The following is a 24,577-nucleotide window of genomic DNA, read 5'->3' on the forward strand; positions in this document are numbered from 1 at the left end:
AGGATTAATCTTTTTCATCTTTAGTTAATATCTTTAATTCAAACTTCACTCCCAAGACTTAAAACCTATGACTTAAAACCTTCCCTGGGATCCTGGGATAACACGAATATATTTTGCAAATTTGAAAGCAGTCGTTCGGTTTGTTCTCTCGCATCTCGCATGATGCAAGAGCAAAGTACGTACTTTCGGCTTTATATATAAGGTAAAAAATGAATGTGAAAAAAGTCCGTACTACTTACTTAAAATATAAAAACATGAAACAATGTTTAGGTAAATATATACATGGAGATACGAAATATTTTTCATTGTGAAAATGAATGACAATGTAGAAGGAATAATTGAAAATTATTTGACCACTTATTTATGTACACGTTGAACGGAGGTGCAAAAACGCATGGGTTTTTTAATTTGTGTTATTTAACAATCTATTGATAGAGTAATAATGTTTCTGTTAAAAAAAAACAATAGTATTTTAAATGAATTTGCGGGAATTTTTTTTTAAACGGTTTAGTAAGTTAATAAAAATTGCAAAGAAAGTAAAATATCATCATTTCTCGAAAGCCGAAATATACGAAAACAGTTCTGTTATCTGTTTTAATAGATGTGGATATTATTTTCTTTTTTTAAAAATGAGCCTATTCTTTTAAGGAAAAATTACATCACAACCATTATATACACAAGCATAAGTTAATATTTTTAATTTTTTAATATCGGTTTACACGATTAATAATTATGAACCTCAAATAATGATCTAATAACACATTTGTAATCTTTGATTTTTTGGGGAAATTCCAAAAAAGGAAAGTTAAACTTTAGACAGAAATGTATGTAAGCATAATAAATATTTAACAATGATATAAAGTTTAGAGTACTATTAAAATGCTTCAAAGAAAACTGATTATTTTTTTCTCAGTTACGTTTCAGAGGACTTAAAGAGTTCTCCCAGATGTTATTCCAATAGCAACAATCGAGTTTTGTTCGATAATCGCTTACCTTCGACACCGAACCCGGAATTATTTACTTTATAAAATCATTAAACAAATACGTTTCAACAGTTGGTAAATATTAATTAAATCGTAGCAATTTATCATGGCAACGTACGAATTCAACGAGATAACTACAGATAACAATATTGATAAGGCGTATGGTGTATTTAAAAGGAAATATAAAGGTATCAGTTGATAATGCTAAGACTTAATACTCGTAACTTTAACTAATAAAAGAGGAAGTAAGATAAAATTTAATATTATTAATAAATACTTATTACTTTCGCGTGAAAAGTGATGAAATTTTACAGTGTCGTCTCACGAAAAAATCTGATGTGGACATCACATGACTTCCTTGTACGCCTATTAAATTACTTATACACATTTTTAAAAGTATATAAAATGTTATTTCACTAATAACTTCTGATTATTTTTATTATTATTATTATTATTATTGAATTATTATTTATTGTAATTTTTTTTTTACAATCAGAGGTTATTATTAATAAATCAATATATTTAAATTTAAAAAAAAAAGTTTATAAGGAGGAAAATGAAAAAAGGAAGAAAATGTTAATAACAAGAGAAGAATAAAAAGATTAAGAGAAGATGATAAATATAAAGAAGAATAAAATGTTAAGAACAAGAGAAAAATAAAAAGATTAAGAGAGGATGATGAATATAAAGAGAGAGAAAATTTGAAAACTATTGAACGTGTACACAAATTAATATCAGAAGAATTATGTCAAACCAAAGAGCGATTAAATGATAGGCAACAAAAAACAAATAAAGGAACTGATGATCAACTCCGACTTAGGGAAAATATTGTCCGACAATATCAGAGGAGTAATGAACTAAAAGATAAGATAAGAAAAGAAGACTAATATTATGACGATCATCCGATTTTTGATCGGGTAAATCTATTAAGCATGTTGCTTATACTTTTTTCTTATTAATAAAAATAATCTTATTTCTATTATTAAAGTAAATTAGTACTGAAGAAATCGAATCGGGTTGTTTTTTTTTTCAAAATAATAATAATTTTGGGATAATTAAAAATGAAATAAAATTCTTAAAGTCTGGCAACTGAAATTAAATATAGAAGCTCCGAGGATACGTTTTTAAAGGTATCCAGAAAAGAATAGGTAATTTCAGGAAATATTTAGCACCTAAACCAGGCCTGGGCAATACGCGGCCTGCTATCTTAAATTGTGCGCCTCGCCGGGTGATTTTATATTTCTATTGAAACTTTTGTTTCTCGTTGTATACATACAAAAGATATTAATTAAATGAAAATTTGCAAGTGCCATTGTTATAATACGCAAGTGCGACTACGAACTCCAGTTCCATATTTGATATCCACGAACGCCAAATATTACTGAAAGAATCGGTTTCGTTAGCCAACCATCGCCAACGTTCATCTGTAATTTGAATGCATTTATGCAATAAAGAACCAATCCACACATTTTTGCTCTTAGTAATATAGGAGAGTGGAATGATGACGTCGAGCGGCGGGCAGCGGATTGTCCGTGAGGAACCGATGTGCTGTTGTTTTGCGAGAGGTGTACGACAAGAACGCGAACGGAGAGCACGCGCTTCGCTCGCATAATTCATTTTAACTGTAATTTTAATTGTAATAATAAATATATACATTATGTTACAGTAATTGACGTTTGAAAAAAACATTGGTTCCCTGTGAATCAATGTGACATCTGAAGACATCAGATTTTTTTTCCAAAGAAATTCTGAAATTTATTCGAGTGAGTGAGTATATTGTAAAAGTTAATGCTAGTAAAATAAAAAGTTAGTAAGAATTTAATGAAATGTTAAATTGATAAAAGTTATTATAAATTTTCAAGTGCCAAGTGATCACTATTTGCATTAAGTTTAAAACAGTTAACAAATATTGGTATTTTTACATAATATTAATACATTATTAAAATACAAAAATACTAAATTTACTTACAAAATTAAATTTTATATCTCTGAGTAATACACCAATATTTTCCAACTAACATTTATTTGCAATTTTTTTAACGTTTCAGGATGAATTCAAAGAAATGAAAAGTTGTTGATGAAAACAGGAAATCTAATGATCGTTGGGAAAAAGATTATTTTTTCACAATGCAGAACTTAAATTAATGTGTTTAATTTTTAGAAAGACAGTCGCTGTATTTAAGCGACTGTTTAGAACTTAACGTTAAAAGGCATCATGAGACAAAACATATTGAATAAGTAAATTTCAGTAAAGAAGTAAAAAGTTATAAGTTAACTGCGCTTAAACTGCATCTGAAAGCTCAGAAAAGAATGTTTGGCTCATCATTACAACAACCATCTACCATTGTCAAAGCAAGTTATTCTGTTGCCATGTTGATCGCAAAGAAAATAAAACCGTTTTCGGATGGTGAACTGGTGAAGGACTCTTTGGAAGCAGTTATAAAAGATGTTTTGCCCGACAAAAGCAAATTATTTTCAAGTATCAGTTTTTCACGCCAAAATATATGTCGTCGCATTGAAGAAGACATTTCAGCTGAAATAGAAGTAAATTTGCGAGATGAAATTAACCAATTCAAAACATATTCTTTGGCATTTGATAAAAGTACAGATATCGCGGACGCATCTCAACTTGAGATATTTATTCGCGGTGTGAATGATTCATTTCAAGTGACAGAAGAAATGTTAAATCTTTTAAATTTGAAAGACACAACTAGAGGAGATGATGTTTTCCAGGCGATTGAAAATTTTTTAGCCGAAAATAGCTTAAATTTTGATAATTTTGTTAATCCTTTCCGGATTAAAAAGAGATGGAGCACCTGCTTTGGTAGGTAAAAATAAGGGAGCTGTAAAATTACTTATGAATAAGCTAGATTGCAGAGACATTAAAACAATGATATTTTTCTTATTCACTGTTTGATACATCAACAAAATTTTTGTGTTCTAGTAATCAACGAAAAATCCAGGAATCATGTCATGAACGTATTTATAAAGATATTAAACTACATTTGTTCACATGCTCTTCAGCATCGGCAATTCAAAGACTTCCTTAGCGAATTGTCTTCTGAATATGGTGATATCGTATATTTTACCGATGATAGATGGCTAAGTCGTGGAAAATGTTTAAAAAGATTTTTTTATTTACGGGAGGAAATAGATATGTTTATGAACGAGAAACAAGAATCTGTTCCCGAATTAAGTGGTGATGATTGATTGTTAGACCTATGTCTTTAGTGGATATAACAGAAAAACTTAATCGACTAAATAAAGACTTACAAGAGCAAGGTAATTTAATAATCGATGCTTGTAATTTTATCAAAGCTTTTATTAAGAAATTATTGTTATTTGAATGCCAATGTAGAAATAATAATACTCAAAATTTTCCGCTGTTAAATAAATTCCCAAAAAGCCAGCCTAAGAATTTCTCCAAATATGCTAATTAAATATAGAAACTTATAACTGCATTTGATAGTCGTTTCTCAGAATTAGCAAAATATGATAAAATGTTTGAAATATTTTCACGTCATTTCATGTTGACGTGAACAGTGTTCCTGAAAATCTGCAAATGGAGTTAATTGAGTTACAGTGCAGCAATGAAATGAAACAAATTTTTCAAAAATCAAAAATTAACTTTTACAATATTTATATTACATCCGAGAGATGTTCCAGCTTAAGATATTTTGCAGAACGAGTTGTAAGTGCTTTTGGATCTGTATATGTTTGCGACACATTTTTTCGCAGAAGAAATTTACAAAGAGTTCATCATGCGCTTCATTAACTGATGCCAGTTTAGAAAACCAGCTAAGATGTGCAACGTCGAACATAAATATAGATTAACGAAAATTAAGTGAAAGAAAGGATAAACAAATATCTCGTTAATTAAGACTCGAGAGTTAATTATATTAATTCATAGTATAACAATAAAGTTTTATTCATTTTGTGTTAGTATCACATTTTTTAAAAGCATGTTTACCTAAAGTGCGGCCCGCTGTAATGTAACGCGTCATAAAAGTGGTCCGTTAAACCATTTGAGTTGGCCAGGCCTGATCTAAAAGATGAGATTAGGAAACCTGAATAAAAATTTGTGTATTTTAAAAAGATTATTTTAGTCCAAAAACCTCTGGGTTAATTTGTTATTACTTTAAGGAACTTTAATAAGCATTTTATTGAAAATTAACTGAATACGGAGTTAAATATCTGGAATTAGTATATTTTTAGTAGTTTGACCTACATAATTTTAAGCGTTTACTTAGATAAGATAATTATTTATATTTTGTTAAAACTATAAAACTAATTATAAAGTAGAAAGATTATATTTTTTATGTTTTTAACCTATTTCTAAAGATTTTACAATATTTTCTTTTTATACTTAACATGGCCTACTACTCAAGCAGTTGAAGGTTGAAAGTTTATGAAGACCTTGGGCTCTTTTACTTGGAAGACGCGGCGTCAAGGATAATCCATAGCACCTGTAATCTGCGACACACACACGCACATACAGAACCGCACGTAAACATATTATAACATGTATAGTATTTTACGCAGTACTATTTATATTTTTATTACGCATTTGTAGGTAACAGAACTGTTTTAAATATGGATTTCTTTGCATTTCCTTATAACGTTAACTTAAATAATTTGATTACATCAATTACTTCTTATTTATTGAAGGATTTCCTAATAGATTTCAATAAAAATAATAAAATATCAGTTTAATTTTAATTTTATTTTATTGAAGTCTACTATAATAAATATATATAACTTAATTATAAAAATTAATTTCCTATTCCGTGGCGGAGTGGTAACGTCTCGGCTTTTAATTCGGAGGTTCCGGGTTCGAATCCCGGTTAGGTATATGGCATTTTGATTAATTCATCAAAAAATAAAATTGATTTTTTTAGGGAAGTAACTACTTTATTATATATTATTGTACGTTTAAGGGAAAAAAGTAGTTTTTTTTTTTGAGGGTAAATTTATTCCCTAAGTATCAAAAAAAAAACAGTACCAAAAAACTAATCTACAGCTTGGTTATGTATATATTGTATAATGAATGTGAGAAACGGAAAAAATTCAGGAAATTCAAGTTTTGGCTTAGAATTATAATACACTATTTTTCTTCCACGTTTCGGTTGGTTTTGATTTAATAAGTTAGTAATTTTTTTTGAAAACTTTTATTTGTTTGTCGGTAAATTTAACCAAGTTATTTACGTCAAACATAAAAAAATTACGTTTTCCGAAATCAATTTTTCGTGTTTTACAATAATTTTCTAAAAAAAAATTACTAGATACAGTTGTGAGACCTGTTTTATTCTATTTTTTCAGATCAAAAACAAAATGAAACCATCAAATTTATCCGGTAATTTCAGTTTAAAGAATTTCAGAGTAGCTTCATTTTACTCTTAAAGCAAGTAGTCAAAGCCAAAATTTTTCTATAACTCGAAAAAAAGTTTCCGGACCAATATTTATATGCGTTTTTTTTCTTTATTAACCAAAGAACATGAAATTCTTTTATATCTTCGTAAGACAATATGTGTACGGTGTTGCAACCATAAACCATTTCTAAGGAAATTGAGGAAAAAGTGGTTTCCCATTATATTCTTCATCGAGTTGAATAAATTGTGGCATTTCATCATGCCAAACCCATTTTAATGTAGGTGTCATCCATCCTTAAAAATGATGTTGTTCATTAAAGAGACTGCCTATATAATGAACGTCATTACTCTCAGGGAAAATAGTTCAGATGTCTGTTACTTTTATCCGAGATGGTTTTTGCATCAAAAATTCTTTAACGTTAACGTCACAAAAGTCAAAGTTTGAAAGATTGTTAATATAAGCTGCTTGCAAAAGCCTACAGTAGCGAACAAATTAAACCCTTCTGTTGTAGGGAATTTTCATTCTTGCTATTTGGTGTTTCAGGTAATGTTTTTAGTTCATATACAAACAGAATTTGTGTTTTTCTGCTTTTATAATTCATTGTCAATTAGATTTTGGTGACCTTGTGAGTTTCTGTTATAAGTCTGTTATTCGTTTCTAGTTAATACAATGGATATAACCCCACAAAAGCGATAAAAAATTGTTTCTTTATCCCAATATACACAAATGAGTCAAACACAGATTGCCAGTGAGTGTAGTGTGGGGTTAGGTACTGTAAATGTAATCGTGAAAAGATTTAGGGAAACAGGTTCCGTCTCTCCAAAGAGAAAAGGAAAATGTTGACGGAAAAAGAAAACCAAGCCTACACAGGATCGGTTACTAATAAGAAAAAGAAAAATTAATCCAAGATTGTAAGCTGTTGACCTTAATAGGGACTTGAGAGCCAGTGGAATTAATATTTCTGATATGACAGTTTGTAGAAGATTGTTGGCAGTGGGAAGGACTGCTCGGAAACCTAAAAAGAAGCTGTTACTGACACGGGTTATGGAGGCAAAAAGACTTCAATAGGCAAAGGAACATAAAGAATGGACACTATTGAGATGTGGGAAAAAGTTATTTTTTCAGAAGACACTCATTTCTTTGACCAAGGGGAGAGAGTAGCCTACATTCGTAAGTCAGAAGATGAGAAGACGCCGCACACCTGCAACAAGCTCCCAAACACCCAGCCAAAAAGATGTTTTGGGGATGTTTTACGCATTAATGGCTAGGAGCACTTATGCCTGTGGATGGGAGGATGAAATCGGATCGATACATTAACATATGCCAAAGAAAAATAGTCCCATTTATGCAGAAGAATCCAGAACTGTATTTCCAACAGGGCCTTGCTCCATGTCACAAGTCAAAGAAAGCGAAAGAGTTCTTCAGAAATTAAAAAATTCGAGTTCTCTCGTGGCCAGAGAACTCTCCCGACCTGAATCCCATTGTAAATTTATGGGTCATACCAAAAAGAAGACTTAGGAAAATGAATTGTAGCACGGAAACCGATCTTATTAGTTCAGTGACACAGGTCTGGTTATGAGATGAAGAAATAAAAAATCATCGTTCTACCTTAGTGGAATTTATTCCAAAGAGGATTAATGAGACAATCAAACACAAAAGACACATAAACTATTAAATTTGTGTAAGTTTGACTATTATCATATTTTCTTTTAAAAATAAAGTTTTCTGTTAAAAATACTGTGTTCGGATCAATTTGTTCGCCACTGTATGTAACTGTTTACCGATAAAATCTAGAGTTATGAGATAGAAAAGCCAGCTTCCTTTTTTTCCTCGTATAATTATAGACTGCTAGAAAATTTAATATTAATATCTTCTCCGTGTACAGATTTTATTATTTTGTACAGTATACACAATTTGTCTTAGCACCTATGTTTGACGTACTCAGTCGTATAAAAAATATACATATATATCTAATATTAAGACCAACATTATTTTCTGTTTGAAAGTTAAAAAAATAACATTTTTTAACAAACGAGTGTATCGGTACGTAAAGAAAAAACAAATCATTTTTAGAAAAGTCTACCTTACGTCATTACTAAAAGATTTTCATTTATATTGGTAATTATAAAAAAAAATTGTTGTTTTACAGTTATTTATCTAATTCTTTTTTGCAATTCTTCTTTAGGAATTTCGACCTTGGACTTCTTTAATAGTAGAATTATTTAAAAGAGAAAAATTAAATGAAGTATAAAACGCTTAGATCATTGTTTTTCTTTTTTTATTTTGTCAGAAAAGAAGTAAATTAATGGATATCACAGAATTTTTATTTATTTTTTAATCGATATTATTGGAATTTGGAATGATTAAAACAATAATTTGGTATTAGTTATTTATATTTAGTTAAATCTAAATAATTATTAATTATTTTTAAAATCAAGGTGAATTTTTTTTTACGAGAATGAGTTAGTAATTTCAGGCTACCATAGGTAGATGTTATGTTCCACATTTTAAGGATAAAAAATACTAGTTATAATGGTATTTTTAAGGTTGTTTTTGTACCAAAAAAAGAAATTCTAAAGAAAAATGTTAAGAATATGTACAAATTTATTATAATTATTGTAATTTAAAATCATCGAAATATGTTAAGAGGTGGAGTATAATAATAATAATAATAATAATAATAATAATAATGTAAATTATTATTATTATTTTTTTTTTTTTAAATTATACAATTAATCAGTTTCCTATTATCATATACAACACGTAATTTTATACAAATAAACAAGACAGTCACTAAAATTACAAATTTCAATGTTAAAATTCCCAAATTTCGAACAAACAATTTTTTGATTCTGAAGGCTTCCTTATTCTGTAAGGAAAATTTAGGAAAAAATTATTTAAAAAGTATTGATCCCTGACAAAAAAAAATATTAATTAAAAAAAAATTGTATAATATTGAAAAATTAAACTATAACATTTATGAAAGTAATGAAAAAAATTGCTTCTAATTTTGGGTCCGGAATGTATTGTAGGAGCTAATACCACTTTAATTTTAATTGTAATTTTAATGGAAGAAAAATAATAAACCTCTTTTTTTAATAATAAAAATTAAAAGAGTTATTGTCAAAAAAATCACCTTACTTTTTTCTTTTATAAAGCTGGTCTAGCTATATTCGCCGTGAAAGTAAAACGAAGGGTAAAAATTAAAACTAATCCTAAACTTATAATAACACATCACTAAATGCAGTACGTCTGAAAAGTTCCCGTATCTATAATTAACGTATTAAATCTATTTGTTATCCCCCATTTAAAACTATTCGTTATGGGTGAAGGAATTTATTATACCGCAATCAATAATGCTTGATAATATTAACAAAGACTTGAATACGAAACCATTTCGACCAACTTTTGCGAATGAGTTATCGAATGGAGACATGAAACAGCAAATTACATACAGTCTGGCGTGCTGTACTAATACGATTTCAAAGTACGGGTGTTTGCACTAGAGTTTTTTCTTTTGATGAACTACAATTTATAAAATGAGGTTTTGTGGTCTAAGGAGAATGCTTATTATGTGCGTAAATTGGAAAGAAATCCACTACATGTCATGGTATGGATCCGTATGACACTGCGACACATGTTCGGACCATATGTTTTTGAAGAATCTAGTGAATCGTGATTCTTATTTGCAAAATATTGGAAAGATGGTTAATGTCTCAAGCAGTGCGATACAGTACAATACAACCGGTGGGCGCCACAGCTTAATTTAATCTTTGAATGCGCAATTTTTTAAATAAACAATTTCCTTATCGTTGGATCGAATGTGGCTCACAGTCATCACCTTTGCAACGGCTATCACGAAGCTGCGACCTTTCCGCAATCCTCAACTAATTGTGGTATATAATCAAGTCTTATATATCTCAACGGCGATACGCAATAAATGAAAAATTGTGGAGAAAATCTATTGAACCACAACTACGAAAATGCATCCAAATATGTCAAAACGTGGAGATTCTGTGCGTTGAGCACGATAGTGCACGTACAGATCCTCTGGATAAATAATTCAAACCCACCGGGTGGGTCTAATGGTGAACGCGGATTTGGAAGTCGAGACTTCCAGCGCTCAAGCCCAAGTAAAGTCAGTTATTTTTATACGGACTTCAATAATAGATCGTGGATACCGGTGTTCTTTGGTGGTTGGGTTTCGATTAACCACACATCTCAGGAACGGTCGAACTGAGACTGTGCAAGACTACACTTCATTTACAATCATACATATCATCCTCATTAATCCTTTGAAGTATTATCTCAACGGTAACTACCGGAGGCTAAACAGGAAAAGAAGTGTGGATAAATAATTCGTATGAACAAGTATATATATAAATGTTCAAAATATTTACTAAGTCCAAAAAGTATATCTTTGGCAGCATTTCTCAACCTGGGGATCGCGGTCATATGAAAGGAGGGTTGCGAAATTGGCCTACAACTTTATACGTAAACAATAATGAAATAATTTTATGAGAAAATAAATTCATTATTATAAACATTTTACTTACATTTATAAGTAACACGTGAAGAAAATAATTTAATGAGATGATTGCGTTTGTTTTTCATTTAAAAGTTTCTTCATACGTGGATCTATGTTAGAAACATACAAAAAAAAAATTATTTTTAACTGATAAAAGACGATACCTATATTTAGTTTTTAGCTTAACCATACATAAAAAACCCCGTTTCACAGAGGTAATATGTGGCGAACGGGGCTAATATTTTTAATGCTTCTTTGATTAAATTTTCATATTCCCTTCTACGAACAAGCTAAATCGTATCTAAATCTTCAGATGTGAACTGTAGTTGAAACATTTTATCGGCAGACATTTCGATGAGCCGGTTGTGAATCTTAACCGGTAAGATTAGCAGCTGCAACAATGTTTTCACTAAATGAATTCAGTACCCATCTCTACTAGAAATCATTTTTATCTTCCGGAAAATACACCGCCAACTGAACTTTAGCTCACGCAGATGCATCTTCATGCTCCCACAATGTGGTGAATAATAGCGTCTTCACCAAATGTTTCTCAATGTAATTGGAAGAAAGTGGAAACATCAAAATGTTTACTTTGCAGGAGAATAATCTATATATCAAGCTTCTTGATGAAAGCATGAACCTTGTCTGTCATTAATAAAATGTTTTTACCGCGTCCTTGTAAATTCACATTAAATTCGTTTAAATGCAAAAATACATAGGCTAAGTAAGTCGACAGCAACATATACTTATTATATTATTAATTCATCTCCCAATTCCAACAACTGGATTAATACTTTCCACCGCGATAACCATCTGACTTCTGTAAGGAAAAGAATGTTTTTCGCCCATATCATCGCAGAATTTAGCAAATAGCCTATTCTGTAATGATCAACTTTTAATAAAATTAACAATTTTTACTTTACAAAGCTTTACAAAGAACTTGTTTGAGATTTTCCGGCATATTTTTTGTGGTAAGAGCGTGCCTGTGTAGGAAGCAATGTGTCCGTTCCGCCTTTAGTATAAGACGATCTTTTAATTTTTTCAGAAATTCACTGTTCTTTCCTGTTATCGCCTTTGCACCAACACTACATACTGCAATAGATTTCATCCAATCTGTTATAGTTTATAGTAGCTTTATAAAAAAAGACATTGTCCTGTTGCATGACCAGGTTATGTTTTACAAACAAGATATTTTCTTTGATTAATCTGTACCAATCGCATTCATACCTCACAAGAATCAGAACAGAGTAATGTTGATTCATAAAATTGAATACTAAAAAATTCACTTCCTGAATCTCTGATCGCGAACATCCGCAGCCATGTCATTGATTTCCCTTGATACTGTGTGTCGTTAGAAAGCGGAATTTTTTTCACGCCTATTAAAACACTGACCATATGCATTGCAGCAGGTAGTATGAGGTTTTCTGCGATTTTATGGGTTTTGGACATCTTAGCTGCTCTAAGATGAACTTAATGCTACGAAGTAAGATGCTTCAGGTGTATTTTTATCAGTATGGCTTGATTTACAAATAGAAGCTTCTAAAATATTTCTCAAAGAACATAATTTTCTTTCGAATAATTCCAAGGGTTTGCTTCTATTGTCCGAATATTTAGTTTCAAAGTGCTGAATTAGTTTTGATGGCTTCATGCTTTCATCGGAGAGGACTTGAAAGCAAACAACGGACTGTGGCTTTCCATCTGATGAGGTAAAATCAGAATTTAAATAACTGTCATTGTACAATCTTGTCTTTTTATCAATTGATTCACTGGGTGTAGATGGCTTACTTCGTTTTTCACAAATTTATCCAATTTGCATAAGAATCTAATCGAAAAAAAACACAATTACACCGTTTGACAGCCCACTAAAAACCCGAAACCTCAGTTATTATTATTTTCAATGAAACTACGCTTTTAAAAACTTAAATAAAGGCACCAGACGCACGCTTTGCATTGGAAACTAAACTGACACTCTGCAATCCCTTAGCCTGTTTTATACTGCTGAGAGCACGACGATTTCAAACGTATCATATGCATGTTCGAACGTGACGTTCTCACAGCGAATATTATGCAAGCAGACAAAATTACAAGCAGCACGTGTACATCAAGTTGGAACATGTAAATTGCTCATGTTTGTACACTTCACACATGCATGTTCATACCCGTCGCTATCAACGCAGGCAATTAGTTTTAACTAGGTTTTATTGGGTTGTGGTTGGGGGTCACGAAATATTAATTATATATATATTTTACTTTTTTGGGTCGTGGAGCTAAAAAGGTTGAGAATCACTGATCTAGAGGTACAGGAATTTCTTGAATGTACAGTAGATAATTATATAGACTTACATAATGAAAAATTTTTTAAAAGTTCTATGCAGGAGCGATACATAAAAAACGTTAAAAACACTAGGGCTAATCACAAGCGCGTAAATGTTCCTGAATACAAACAAAAAAAGTTATACTGTTCATATTAGGGAAAAGAAACTCGCATTTCCTATCGATAAAAATTTATAAATTTTAAAGATTAATCGTAAGAAATGCCAATCATTCATAGTCGGTAAAATACACAAAAGAGTTTAAATTAAATTGTAAATTTGAAGGTTTTTGTGTGGTTTTTGAGCTGAAACCCCCAGAACTGTACCTAATAATTTATGAAAAAGTTATAAAACACAAACATTGTCATAAAAGACAGTTGTTCAGGTTTAACGATAATTTTACAGTATACTTTTGTTGTTGGGGTACAGTTAATTACACATCTCAAGAATAGTCGGTCGGAGTCTATGCAAGACTGCTCTTTATTTACATGTCATACACATTATCCTTATCTCATTGGGCCGGGAGGAGGTTGTTTATTATTTACTAGTTGAAAGGATTGCGACGTATACATTAGGAATATAAATACAGTATTTTATGCCATTTTTCGATCTGTATTACTTTTAATAAAAGTTATATTTATTAAACCCTATTTTACGTTAACCGATGATGTTAGTTACATAGATTTTCTTAGAATTAAATAATCTATAAATCTGCAGCAAGAATTTATTTGTTGTTATTTGTGTTCAGTAACACAAAGTTTTTGTTTTACAATAATATCCTGAAAGATTATATGAGGTACAGTTCCTGAACCTGTTTATTCAATTTTTCAGATCAGAAACCAAATGAAACCATCAAATTTTACCCCTTAATTTAAGTTCCCAAAATTTTAGTACGGCTTTATTTTACCCTTACAGCAGTAATCAGAACGAAATTTATCGTAAGTTATAACTCATAAACAATGCCTTTCCGGACTCATGTATATATGAACGTTTTTCTTTATTTTTATTTGTAGAATATTTCCTGAAGTTCTTCCTGAAAGTCCGAAACTGATGCCCTATAATCTTTTTCGCTAAATAATTACTTCAATTAATGGTTAATACAATTTGTTGATTGTAAGCTAATATTTATACAATTTTTTCGTGTGAAAAATTTTATTTATAAAAATAATTTTAATTTATACAAATTTATTTATTTATTGTATACGTTAATAACTTGTTGCATATTATATCTAATGTAAATGTAAATATTTTGGTGCAAAAATGTTCTTTCGTTCTTTTTTAAGAGGTGTGACATCGTGACATAATTTAAGAAATAAGGAATTATTGATTAAATTTTTTTAAATATTCGAAATATTTTTTTCATGAATATATGAAAAAATTCGTTAAGAAAAAAATACGTCCTTTTTAAAATTCTTATATAATTAGTGAAGTGATATTTTTTTATTAATATTAACGATTATGTTAAGCTGGGTAAACTGGCAATGAAATGAATGGCAAAGTTCGAGTTAATACCTGTCGTGTTGGTTTGTATGTACAGTCTATGCCTATCTGAAATACGAAATGCCTAGAACCGGGTAACAGCAAACAGCCGTAACAACACCGTAGTAACAGTAGCCAGCTGATGAATTCAGTTTGCCCCTGCTTTGGTGCCTCCCCGGAGCCGCCAGAAAGGCCATCCGACCAAACCGAAGGGTAGAAGTGTATATATACACATACAACGTGTAGGAGAACAACACATGTACGAACGAACTAAAAATGGGAGATCAGGCATTGCACGTGTTTAGGGTGTGAGCGAGAAGAAGCATAAAGAAGAAGGACAAGTTAAAAAGAGATAGTTATATAGAATAATGGAGAGGGGGAATACTGACCTACTTGGGTGTCTGCGACGCCGCAGTTGGCTTCGCGAACTCTGTGTGTGCGTGTCGTATTGTGTTATGTCCGTTGTTTATCTCGGTCGTTTTATATAACCGCTCTACTAAATTTAAACATATACAGTACTATTCAACAATAAATAATCGATGATATCGAATCGTAATTTTGGAATTTCTTTACTGGAAGGTATTTATAGATATTTTTATTATAATATTTACAATATATATCATATTTACAATATGATTTCATAACCTATAAAACCGATTGCGATTGGTTATTGATAAGGTTATGTTTTTTTATTTTTCATTTATTTGCAGTTGATATCTTAATCATACTAGATTACTGTTATCTCATTATTTTATTAATTTTTATCACTAATCATTCTTTACCAGTCTTTTAGCTTAAAAATTTTTATAAATGAACTTTCATTATCATCATCATCGTTATTTGTCGTACCGTTGTATAGACCATTTTACTGTTTGTATTTGAGTACAACATTGTTTTTTATTGTAGAAAATGATTGTAAAAACATTTTTTACCTGAATTAATGCGCATTTAAATATTTTTTCTTTACGTTAATATTTAACCTTCATGGTAAACCTACATTGATATTCATTAGCGGTATTTATAAAGATATTTTTAGTATTTGTAAACATATTTTTTCTTGTTTTTGGCATTCTTTATCTTAATCTAATTTCTCTGATTAAGGAATTAGTTTAGGTTAGGCTGTCTAAGTTTGATGTTAATTTATTTTAGTTTTAAAAATGAATAGCTGTAGTTTTATTATAGATAAAATTTAAAACAGAATTGTTTTGTGAACTTTTACTTTCCCGTCTATATAGCAGTTATAGCGAAACTATAGCTACATAGAAGGGAAAGTATGGTGCTCGGTCAAATTTGGGCATATCGGGTTTTCACCGAAACTTGACGAACTGACCCCTAAGGACCCCAGAAAACCGAAAAATGGCATCGAAATTTAGGCGATAAAATGTGCGTACGTACGTATGTATGTTGGCATGTAAATCGCCTTATATCTCCAGAACTACTTGACCGATTTTCACCACACTTGGCTGCAATATTTCTATAGTAGGGTCATCGATGCTATTAAATTTTTAATTCAAAAAATCAGAGGGCGGGGGACACAAGGGAAAACGAAATTGTATCTAAATTTTGCATTATAAGGTAATATATATATTTTTTGATAATTCTATCAATATTAATAAATAACTTTTGTTAAAAAAGTTTTTGCTAAATTTCACCCTCACCGCTAAAAATGGTTTTTGGACCGATTTTGACCAAACTTGGTCAGATTACTTCTATATATGGAGCATTGATGCTACTAAATTTTCAATTCAAAAGGTCAATGGGTAGTGGATACAGGGGGAAAACAAAATTATCTTCAGATTTTGCATAATTAAAGTTAGTTAATTATTTTTCTGATAATTTTGTGAATTATCGAAATTGTTACTAATAAAGTAAACAAAAGTAAAAAGTTGTCTTTTTTGTTAATATTTAGTGAAACACTATTAAAAAAAAAACATATTTTGTGTAAAAACGTTTTTACTAAATTGCACTCCTACTCCAAAAAGTAGTAATAATTTTGAAACGTTGTAGAAGCAGTACAGTGCAGTTTTTCGTTGCAGTTTTTTTCTATTAGCATCTCGTTGGATCCACAAATTTGTTCCCCTCAAAGTGGGGTCTTAACCTAGCCATCCCCCTCTTACACACCCCACCGCTAACTTACCACTTAGCGGCCGGACTGCTGTCTTGTGACGTCAAGGTGAGCGGTAGAATTAAATAAATTAATAATATTTAAAGTGGCCGCTAGTACCGCCACACCCGCGCGAATGAAGTACGGTATGCGCGCGCTTTAGTTAGAATCATTGAATTAAATAAACAAAAAGTATTGTATATAAATAAAACGATAAATATTTTTAATTAAGTTGTAAGTCGTGTATCAGAAAAAAGCCGCGTGACGGGAAAGTCCTACAACTGTGTTGTCAGCTTTTCTATATTTATAACGTATTTCTGGGTTGTTCTTTTTAATAGATAAAAAAATCCTTTATTATAATGCTATATTAAACTTTTTAAATTTTCTTTTTTTGTACACATCGTCAAAGTAACAATAAATGTTATTTATATAATTAAAAAATTAAGTCAAATTAATTAATTTAAAATAATTTGGAAACTACAAATATAATCAAACTGTTTATAAAAAGATTAAAAACAAGAATTCTTATTGTTTATTTCCTTTTAACGAGTAATATGAGTGACTAGAAAAACTAAGTTAGTACTTTATTCAGATGACAGGTCATGTTGCATTCTTACGCCTTTTTTTTATCATTTTTATGTAATTGTTTAAATAACACTGCAATTCATACACTGACAATAAAAAAAAAAAACACGAAATTATTATCTACACGGGGTATTTTTGAAATATTTGTTCAAAAATTGAGGAAATTGTAAGTTTAAACTTTGTTTAAAATAATTTATACTTTCCGATAATTCGTGTACTTGTATATGTGCAACATATTTTGGCTGTATTTGATATCTCCAGATTTTCTGAAGATTAAAACCAGAAATTTGGCTCAAATATTTATACATTTGGGGTATTATTGCCATTCAATTTTGAATTTAATAAATAAACAAACGGGTAGAGTATTTACTGCATGTTTTAAATTTCAAATTTGTTTGTTTGTATCGAAGGAATTTGGGAATTCGGTACAGTGGTAGTTTACAGTACTGAAATTTTAAACCTAGTAAGGATATAATTAATAAGATTATCCTCGAGTTTTGTTATATATTTCCAAAACAGATTAGCAAAAACTTCTGAAACTTGGAAAAAATGATAAATTTTGGCTCCGAAACCATAAGGGGGGATACGGCTGTACCTAAAATAATTGTTTTTTAGATTTTGGTTGATATTTCTAAACCGGCTTACACATTACCCTTTAAGCACCAAATTATGAGTAGGTTAATATATTTCTGTTTACGAGATCCCAATTTTATTACGTTTTAGGCTCCTACAGACAAGTTTTAAGATGATGCACATTTTGAATAGTTATATTAGTTTTCTTCTGTTACAATTAAATTATTTTAAAGCGCGAAATTTAATCAAAATATTTGCTTATAAAAGAATCGTACAACGGAATATTATTTTATTCACATTGCTACATCTGGAGCTCTAACACCTAATGAAATATCGCCAAAAGCTTAAGAACCTACCGTTCTAGAAATTCCTTTATTCCTTCCAACTCTAGCATCCAAAGTTCCAAATAGTTCCAAATTAGTTTTCTATTTTGTATTTTATAATTGATCTGACTGATTTTAACTAATAAAGTCGTTAATATGCTAAACTAAACATGACGTATTGAAATTGTCAAGGCAAAGCTGGGAAAATTACTCAATCCTTTCTCGGGTTTTTTTTATTCATTTCAAAAAATGGAATATCAATAAGTGCGTAATTTTTTATTTTTTTATATTTATTTATTTAGCTTATTTGAAAGAGGTACATTTTTATAAAAAACAATTGTAAAAAGTCTCTTCAGATATATTATCGAATTTAAATTACATTTGTTACTAAAACTGACTATACATTACATTTTACGATAAATGAAGGATATCTTGAGAACCTAACACCTTATAATTGCTAATCGTAAAAATTTGGTGACATGACTTGCTCTTAAATTTATTAGTTTGTGAATTAATTTATGTTATATAAACACTCATACAGAAGTTATTTTATTATTTTACAGTTGCTGATAAATATATTAAACTACTCCATTTTAATCACTTTTATTTATTACGTTTGCTTTGCGACCACAGTTGTGTAAAGTTCAATATAAAAAGATTACCTTTTCGTTGAGCGGATATTTCTTAATATTAATTTTGAATATGTTATTAAAATTTAATGCTGGCATTGTAATTGGTTTAGGAAATTACAACGGTTTTCACAAAATAAAATCATTACGTTTTTCAAAACAATGAAATATTTTGAAGATTCTGTCATTCTTAAATTATTGAGAAGTAAACATTAGATATGGACTTTATATTCTTGGTACAAAGTAAAGGAAGTATTGTGATCGCGAAAAATTTCAGATTTCATCGAAAATATCCATTTTGACTAGTTTCGGCGTGACGTCTGTACGTACGTATGTATGTATGTAAGTCGCATAACTCAAAAACGATTAGCCGTAGTATGTTGAAATTTTGGATTTAGGACTTTTGTAACATCTAGTTGTGCACTTACCCTTTTGATTGCAATCGACTGAACCAAAAGTATCCAAAAAAGCCCAAAATCAAAAATAAGTTGGATTTTGGACTTTTTCTTAACTGCAGTAATAAGCTCTCATTGAGAGCCTTTCAACGATTTATCATAAGTGATACTTATTTTCACCGGTTCCAGAGGTGTAGCCAAATGAAATTTTAATTAATGACATATTTGGATCTTATTAGGTGAAGGCACATCGGTTCGAGTCAGACTTCATGTCCTTTTTTTTTATTTAAATAGGTACTTACGTATTAACGCCACCGCAGCTACAGCTTTATTTAAAAACAAAGTAGTCAATAGGATTTCGGTGGAGAATGAACAGTCTCTTTATTAATTATAATAAATGGTTATTTATATTTATTTATTTTATAAATATAATTTAACCAAACTTAACCTACGATCGCTAACCTTGACTAATTAACACCGTAATTTTTTGAGTATTTATTTAATAAATTCAGTAATTATTGCAATTATTTATTATTTAAATAATCAAAACACTCCTGTTAATTAGTCAAGGTTAGCGAGCGTAGGTTAAGTTTGGTTAAATTATATTGATAAAATAAATAAATATAAATTTATTAAAATTAATAAAGAGACTGTTTTGAATCTATGTTAAACTCTATATCGGCTCATTTTCCACCGAAATGCGATTGACTACTTTGTTTTTAAATAAAGCTGTAGCTGCGGTGGCGTTAATACGTAAGTACCTATTTAAATATATTGATTTATAAATAATTATTAACGTCTGATTATAAAAACATTTTTACGATAAATAATAATTCATTAATAACAATAAAAAAAATTATGAAAAAATATCAAAAGTTATTAATGAAGTAAAATTTTATGTACATTCCATTTAAAAAAAATGTTTATATATAATTTAATAGGCGTACAAGGAAGTCTTGTGGTGTCCGCATCAGATTTTTTTCTTACAGTTGTTTGTCTGAAGATTACAGTTTTTTGCGGGTAAAATATATAAGTTTTATATTAAATTGTGACTTCTTTAACAAATATATTTTTACATATATAGGACTGTACTTTAGAGAAGTTGTACAGCCCTGTTCTAGTACTACTAGTACACACAGCAGAGCGTTTTACAAATGCTACAGTATACGAGTAATAACATTTTTTCATTTTTTTTAAATTATATGTATATATGAACTGAGAATTTACCAATGTTATATTATTCACAGTTCCTCAGAAAGTCAATTAAAAGATTTTTTTTTAATTTTTCAAATTTTAATAACCGTTTTCTTTATGGTTTAGGACAGATTGATTCACTTTTCCCTAAGTGGACTTTTGTCTCTTTATCCTTCCGCTGCATAATTCATCTAGCTTTATGTTTTAACGTTCCAAGTTTATTATTCCGAAAAAAATTCCTGTTCCTATCTGTTCGTTCTTCTGACGCTTGGTATAGAATTCCGTGGTAGCATTACAAGCGCTACATAGGTTAAACTAGGTGGCGGGGTTGTTACCTTGCTTCCTTCAAACTTATTCAAAGGTTGTCTTCTTAAATCCTTTCTCATTCTCACTCTGTTCCTCTCTGCGGCTAGTAATTTCTTCTTCTTCTGCCATTGTGATACCTTTCGCCGGTTTTCATGTGGAACCCTACTCAGAGAGGTATATAACTGGGTCCTTCCATCCGGAATCAGATTTTTTAACGAGGTTGTTGTTCTACTTCGTTTAAGTACTTCCTCATTAAAAACAAAAATGTAGTAAGATATATCATTCATCATTAAAGCGCGTGGAACATTTGGATACAAGCCCGCAAATAACTTCTCTGTTTTCTGATGTCAGGCTCTTAGATTTTTCTAGATTTTTTTGTCTATATTAATAAACAGATTACATCTTGTTAACCCTATTTCTTTAAATATCTAGGGGAACAGAAACAAATTCTTAACGAATGAAAAAAAAATTTTACTGAGAAAGTTAGTCTTAATTTATTTTTCTTCTTCTGATAGATAAAAAAATGAAAATCATAACTATCCTTGTAATCCCGCACATGGCAGAAATTGTAATTAATGATAACGCATAACTTTCTGAATTTCTAAATTTACTGATTTTATAATATTTAAGATGCATTTTTTACATTAAAAAAATATTTAAAATACACAAAGTTATATTTTACAAAAAATCAATGTTTATTATTAATTTCTATTATTTCCTTTTTTAGTATTAGATTGTATATTAACAACACTGTTATTCTTTTTCAGTTTATGAAATCTCTTATTAACGATGTCAATCTTTAGTTTGTCTTTGTCCATTATGTGCTTTACCATAATAAGATTATGATTTAAAAGGATTAACGAATTACGATATAATATTAGTAATACCTAATAACTGTTAAGTAATTTATTTATCTAAAAAAGACAATTAACGAACAAAAATCAGAAATTTGTTGTTGCTTAAGGAAGTTATATCTATTTGAGATCGTAAAGATAAGTTACTTACAAATTGGTGAATAATAATAAAAAATCCTAAATAATTTTTACAAATCCAGAGCAACTTCTTTGCTCTGACCATATCCCGATTAACTTATGATCAGCCCTTCTTTGTTCTCATTATGTCCTTCAGGATTTATTTCCGTTTTTATAATATTTTTTTCTACGACTCTAATTCAAGTTGTCAGGGAATGACTACGGCTTCTTTTATCTCAAAAACTATTCTTGTTGTGCGGCTTATACGGTTATATCAGCGCAAACTACATTCTCTAAATTTTTCTTATATCGGTGCGACTTTGAAGGGGTTATTCACGGTAATTAAATATAGTTAATGGACTCACCTCTGATTTTGATGAAATTTTGGATTACCCTATTTAGGACCTAAGTTATTCGTTAACAATTGAAATTATTCGTCAGAAACACCTTTCACTCGAGTTACGTCCCCGGTAAGTTACGTAGTTTCCTTACCAAAATTTCGTAATTCAGAACTGCATATACATTATTTTCTGACTAAGTAATTTGACTGAATAAGTAAATTGAATGAATTTAAGTTAAGAATGAAGTTTACGTGACTGAAATCGGTTGTTGTAGTCGTGCCAAAAATCACCTTTGACGAACACTTTTTATCACTTGCAAAAATTATTGTTCTTTGTCGGTTCAGAAGTTTCAAAATTATATGCCGATAAAAAAAACATGTTTTTTATCAGCAAAAAAATCACATATTTTCAGTTGTTTATTTAAATAATTCTGTAAACAATACATATATATATATATATATATATATATATATATATATATATATATATATATATATTTGTTCTGCTTAAAAGTAAGCACGTGTTAAATGATTTTTAAAGATAGAATGAGTTTAACTTGCTATATGTTGCTAGAAATAGTTACACTTTATTATTATTTCTTCTAAATAATTTATTACATTACAGAATTATTGTGTGTAATATTGAATTTAAGTTTTTTTGAAGGCGATTTAAATGTAATATAAAGCATAATATAGGTACTAGTAAAATGAAATTGAAACTGAATCTTTTATTCGATTGGTTATTTTATTTATTTTTTACATTATAATAGCCTGAAACCTCGACTGTCGTTTGTACTCTACTACAGCTTTTTTTTATTATATACTGTTATTTCTCTTTTTCATCCTGTTTGCTAATTTTTTCTCCCAAATTTTGGCATTTTTGAATCGATTTTTAAATTATTTGACAAACAATCATGATCGTTAAAATAAGTTAAATAATTTGTATAATGATTAAAAGTAACCGTAATTTGTAGCAAGGGGTTAGGGAATTTGAAAACAAAAATTATTTAAAAATAACTGCTGCTTTAACCGGTGGAATATCACGAATATTATTGGGACTTATCACGTAATAACGTAAACTGTATAACTGCTAACCGGATCTTCTATTCATAACAATAGCTGTAGATCGATTAATTTCTTCTAAAGGTTATTTTATATCGCCCATAATGATGTAAATTGTTTAATTTATTTTTATTTATAAATATATCCCCAATGTAATGTTAGTTATGTTTTATCACAAAACGTATTTTCTTTCTCAGTTTATTAAAATGAATACGATTAATTAGTGATCTAAAATAATCTCTGTTTGAAAAAATTGGCCGTTAACTGTAAAATTATTTCTAAAACAAAACAATTGAATGAGGAATGTGAGGTAATATTATGATTATAATGTAGTTGGTATACATATTTTTAGATTTTTTTATGTGTAACATGAGCGTAAAATTGAATTAGGTTAAAATATTATAAGTCAAGATTACTTTTGTTGAGTTTTTAAAAGACTAATTTCAGTAATGAGATTAAATTGCATGTTAGAAAAATTATTAGATAATAAAATTTCTCATCCTTGATTTTTTTCTATTGTTATTTGGAAGCGATTTGTTAGGTTTCAAACTCACCGAAAATAATATAGAATGTAAATAATACGGAATAAAATTTATAATTATAACTTCAACACACGGTATACTCGATAGATGGATTATTGTATACGGTTTAAAGATAATATTTAAGAAGTAATTAACTGCTCGTTTTTTGCAACTATTTTATTAATATTATTATCACCGTCTCGTTTACTGTAGATCATAATCCTACAGGATTTAATCATTTACTCTTAACATTCGCTCGTGTAAACCGTGTAAATTACATGATAATACGTAGATGTAAAAACATCAAGGTTACATTTGACAACGTAGGAAAGCGAAACTATGTATCGTTCGCACGTATTGAACAATTGATCGTCATCAGTCAACTCTCAAATAAACTATCGTAGATGAGTTTTAGTGCAATTAAGTGTACTCATATGTTTTAATTTTTCTACATGTAGTATAAATTTTATTTGAAACTTGTGTATAGTTGGAAGAAACTATAATCACCATTGGGAATAAGGCGCTGTGCTTTCAAATTTAAAACAAAGTTTTTTAATTGATGAATTCATCAATTAATCATCGTCTGCTGAGAATCTTCCTGATGAATGAATAAAAAATCATAATATTTAAACTTTTTTAACATTTAGAGGAATCCTATTTACGATCTTCTAATTTTTTTAGTATTCTTTTACCTTAACATAGTAATTTATTAAAACTTCTTTATTGACGAAATCCTGCAGATCTTTTCCGTTTAGTGTCAAGAAATGTTTTTTTTCAGAAATTATCTAATTATATGATCTTAAACTACAGTGCAGTTAAACTCTCATGCACTTAAAAAATAAAATTAAAAACTCCCCTTACTTGTCCAATAAAAGGCAAATAAGCGGCAATATCTCAGGATT

At 29.5% G+C, this 24,577-nt stretch overlaps 1 protein-coding gene across 5 annotated transcripts in view; it reads left to right on the plus strand.

The window, feature by feature from the left end:
- LOC142324256 (uncharacterized) overlaps positions 1-24,577 on the plus strand; it is a 440,588-nt gene that overhangs the window by 190,765 nt on the left and 225,246 nt on the right. The window contains exon 1 of one of the 5 annotated variants that reach the window (XM_075365122.1): positions 15,076-15,251. The exons of the other annotated variants lie outside the window; for them this stretch is intronic. The gene's annotated coding sequence lies outside the window, so the exon portion shown is untranslated. Of the gene's footprint in view, positions 1-15,075; positions 15,252-24,577 lie in introns of those variants that run through there. 5 annotated transcript variants of the gene reach the window in all.

This window comes from Lycorma delicatula, chromosome 4, assembly GCF_047948215.1.
Source record: "Lycorma delicatula isolate Av1 chromosome 4, ASM4794821v1, whole genome shotgun sequence".
NCBI lineage: Eukaryota > Metazoa > Arthropoda > Insecta > Hemiptera > Fulgoridae > Lycorma > Lycorma delicatula.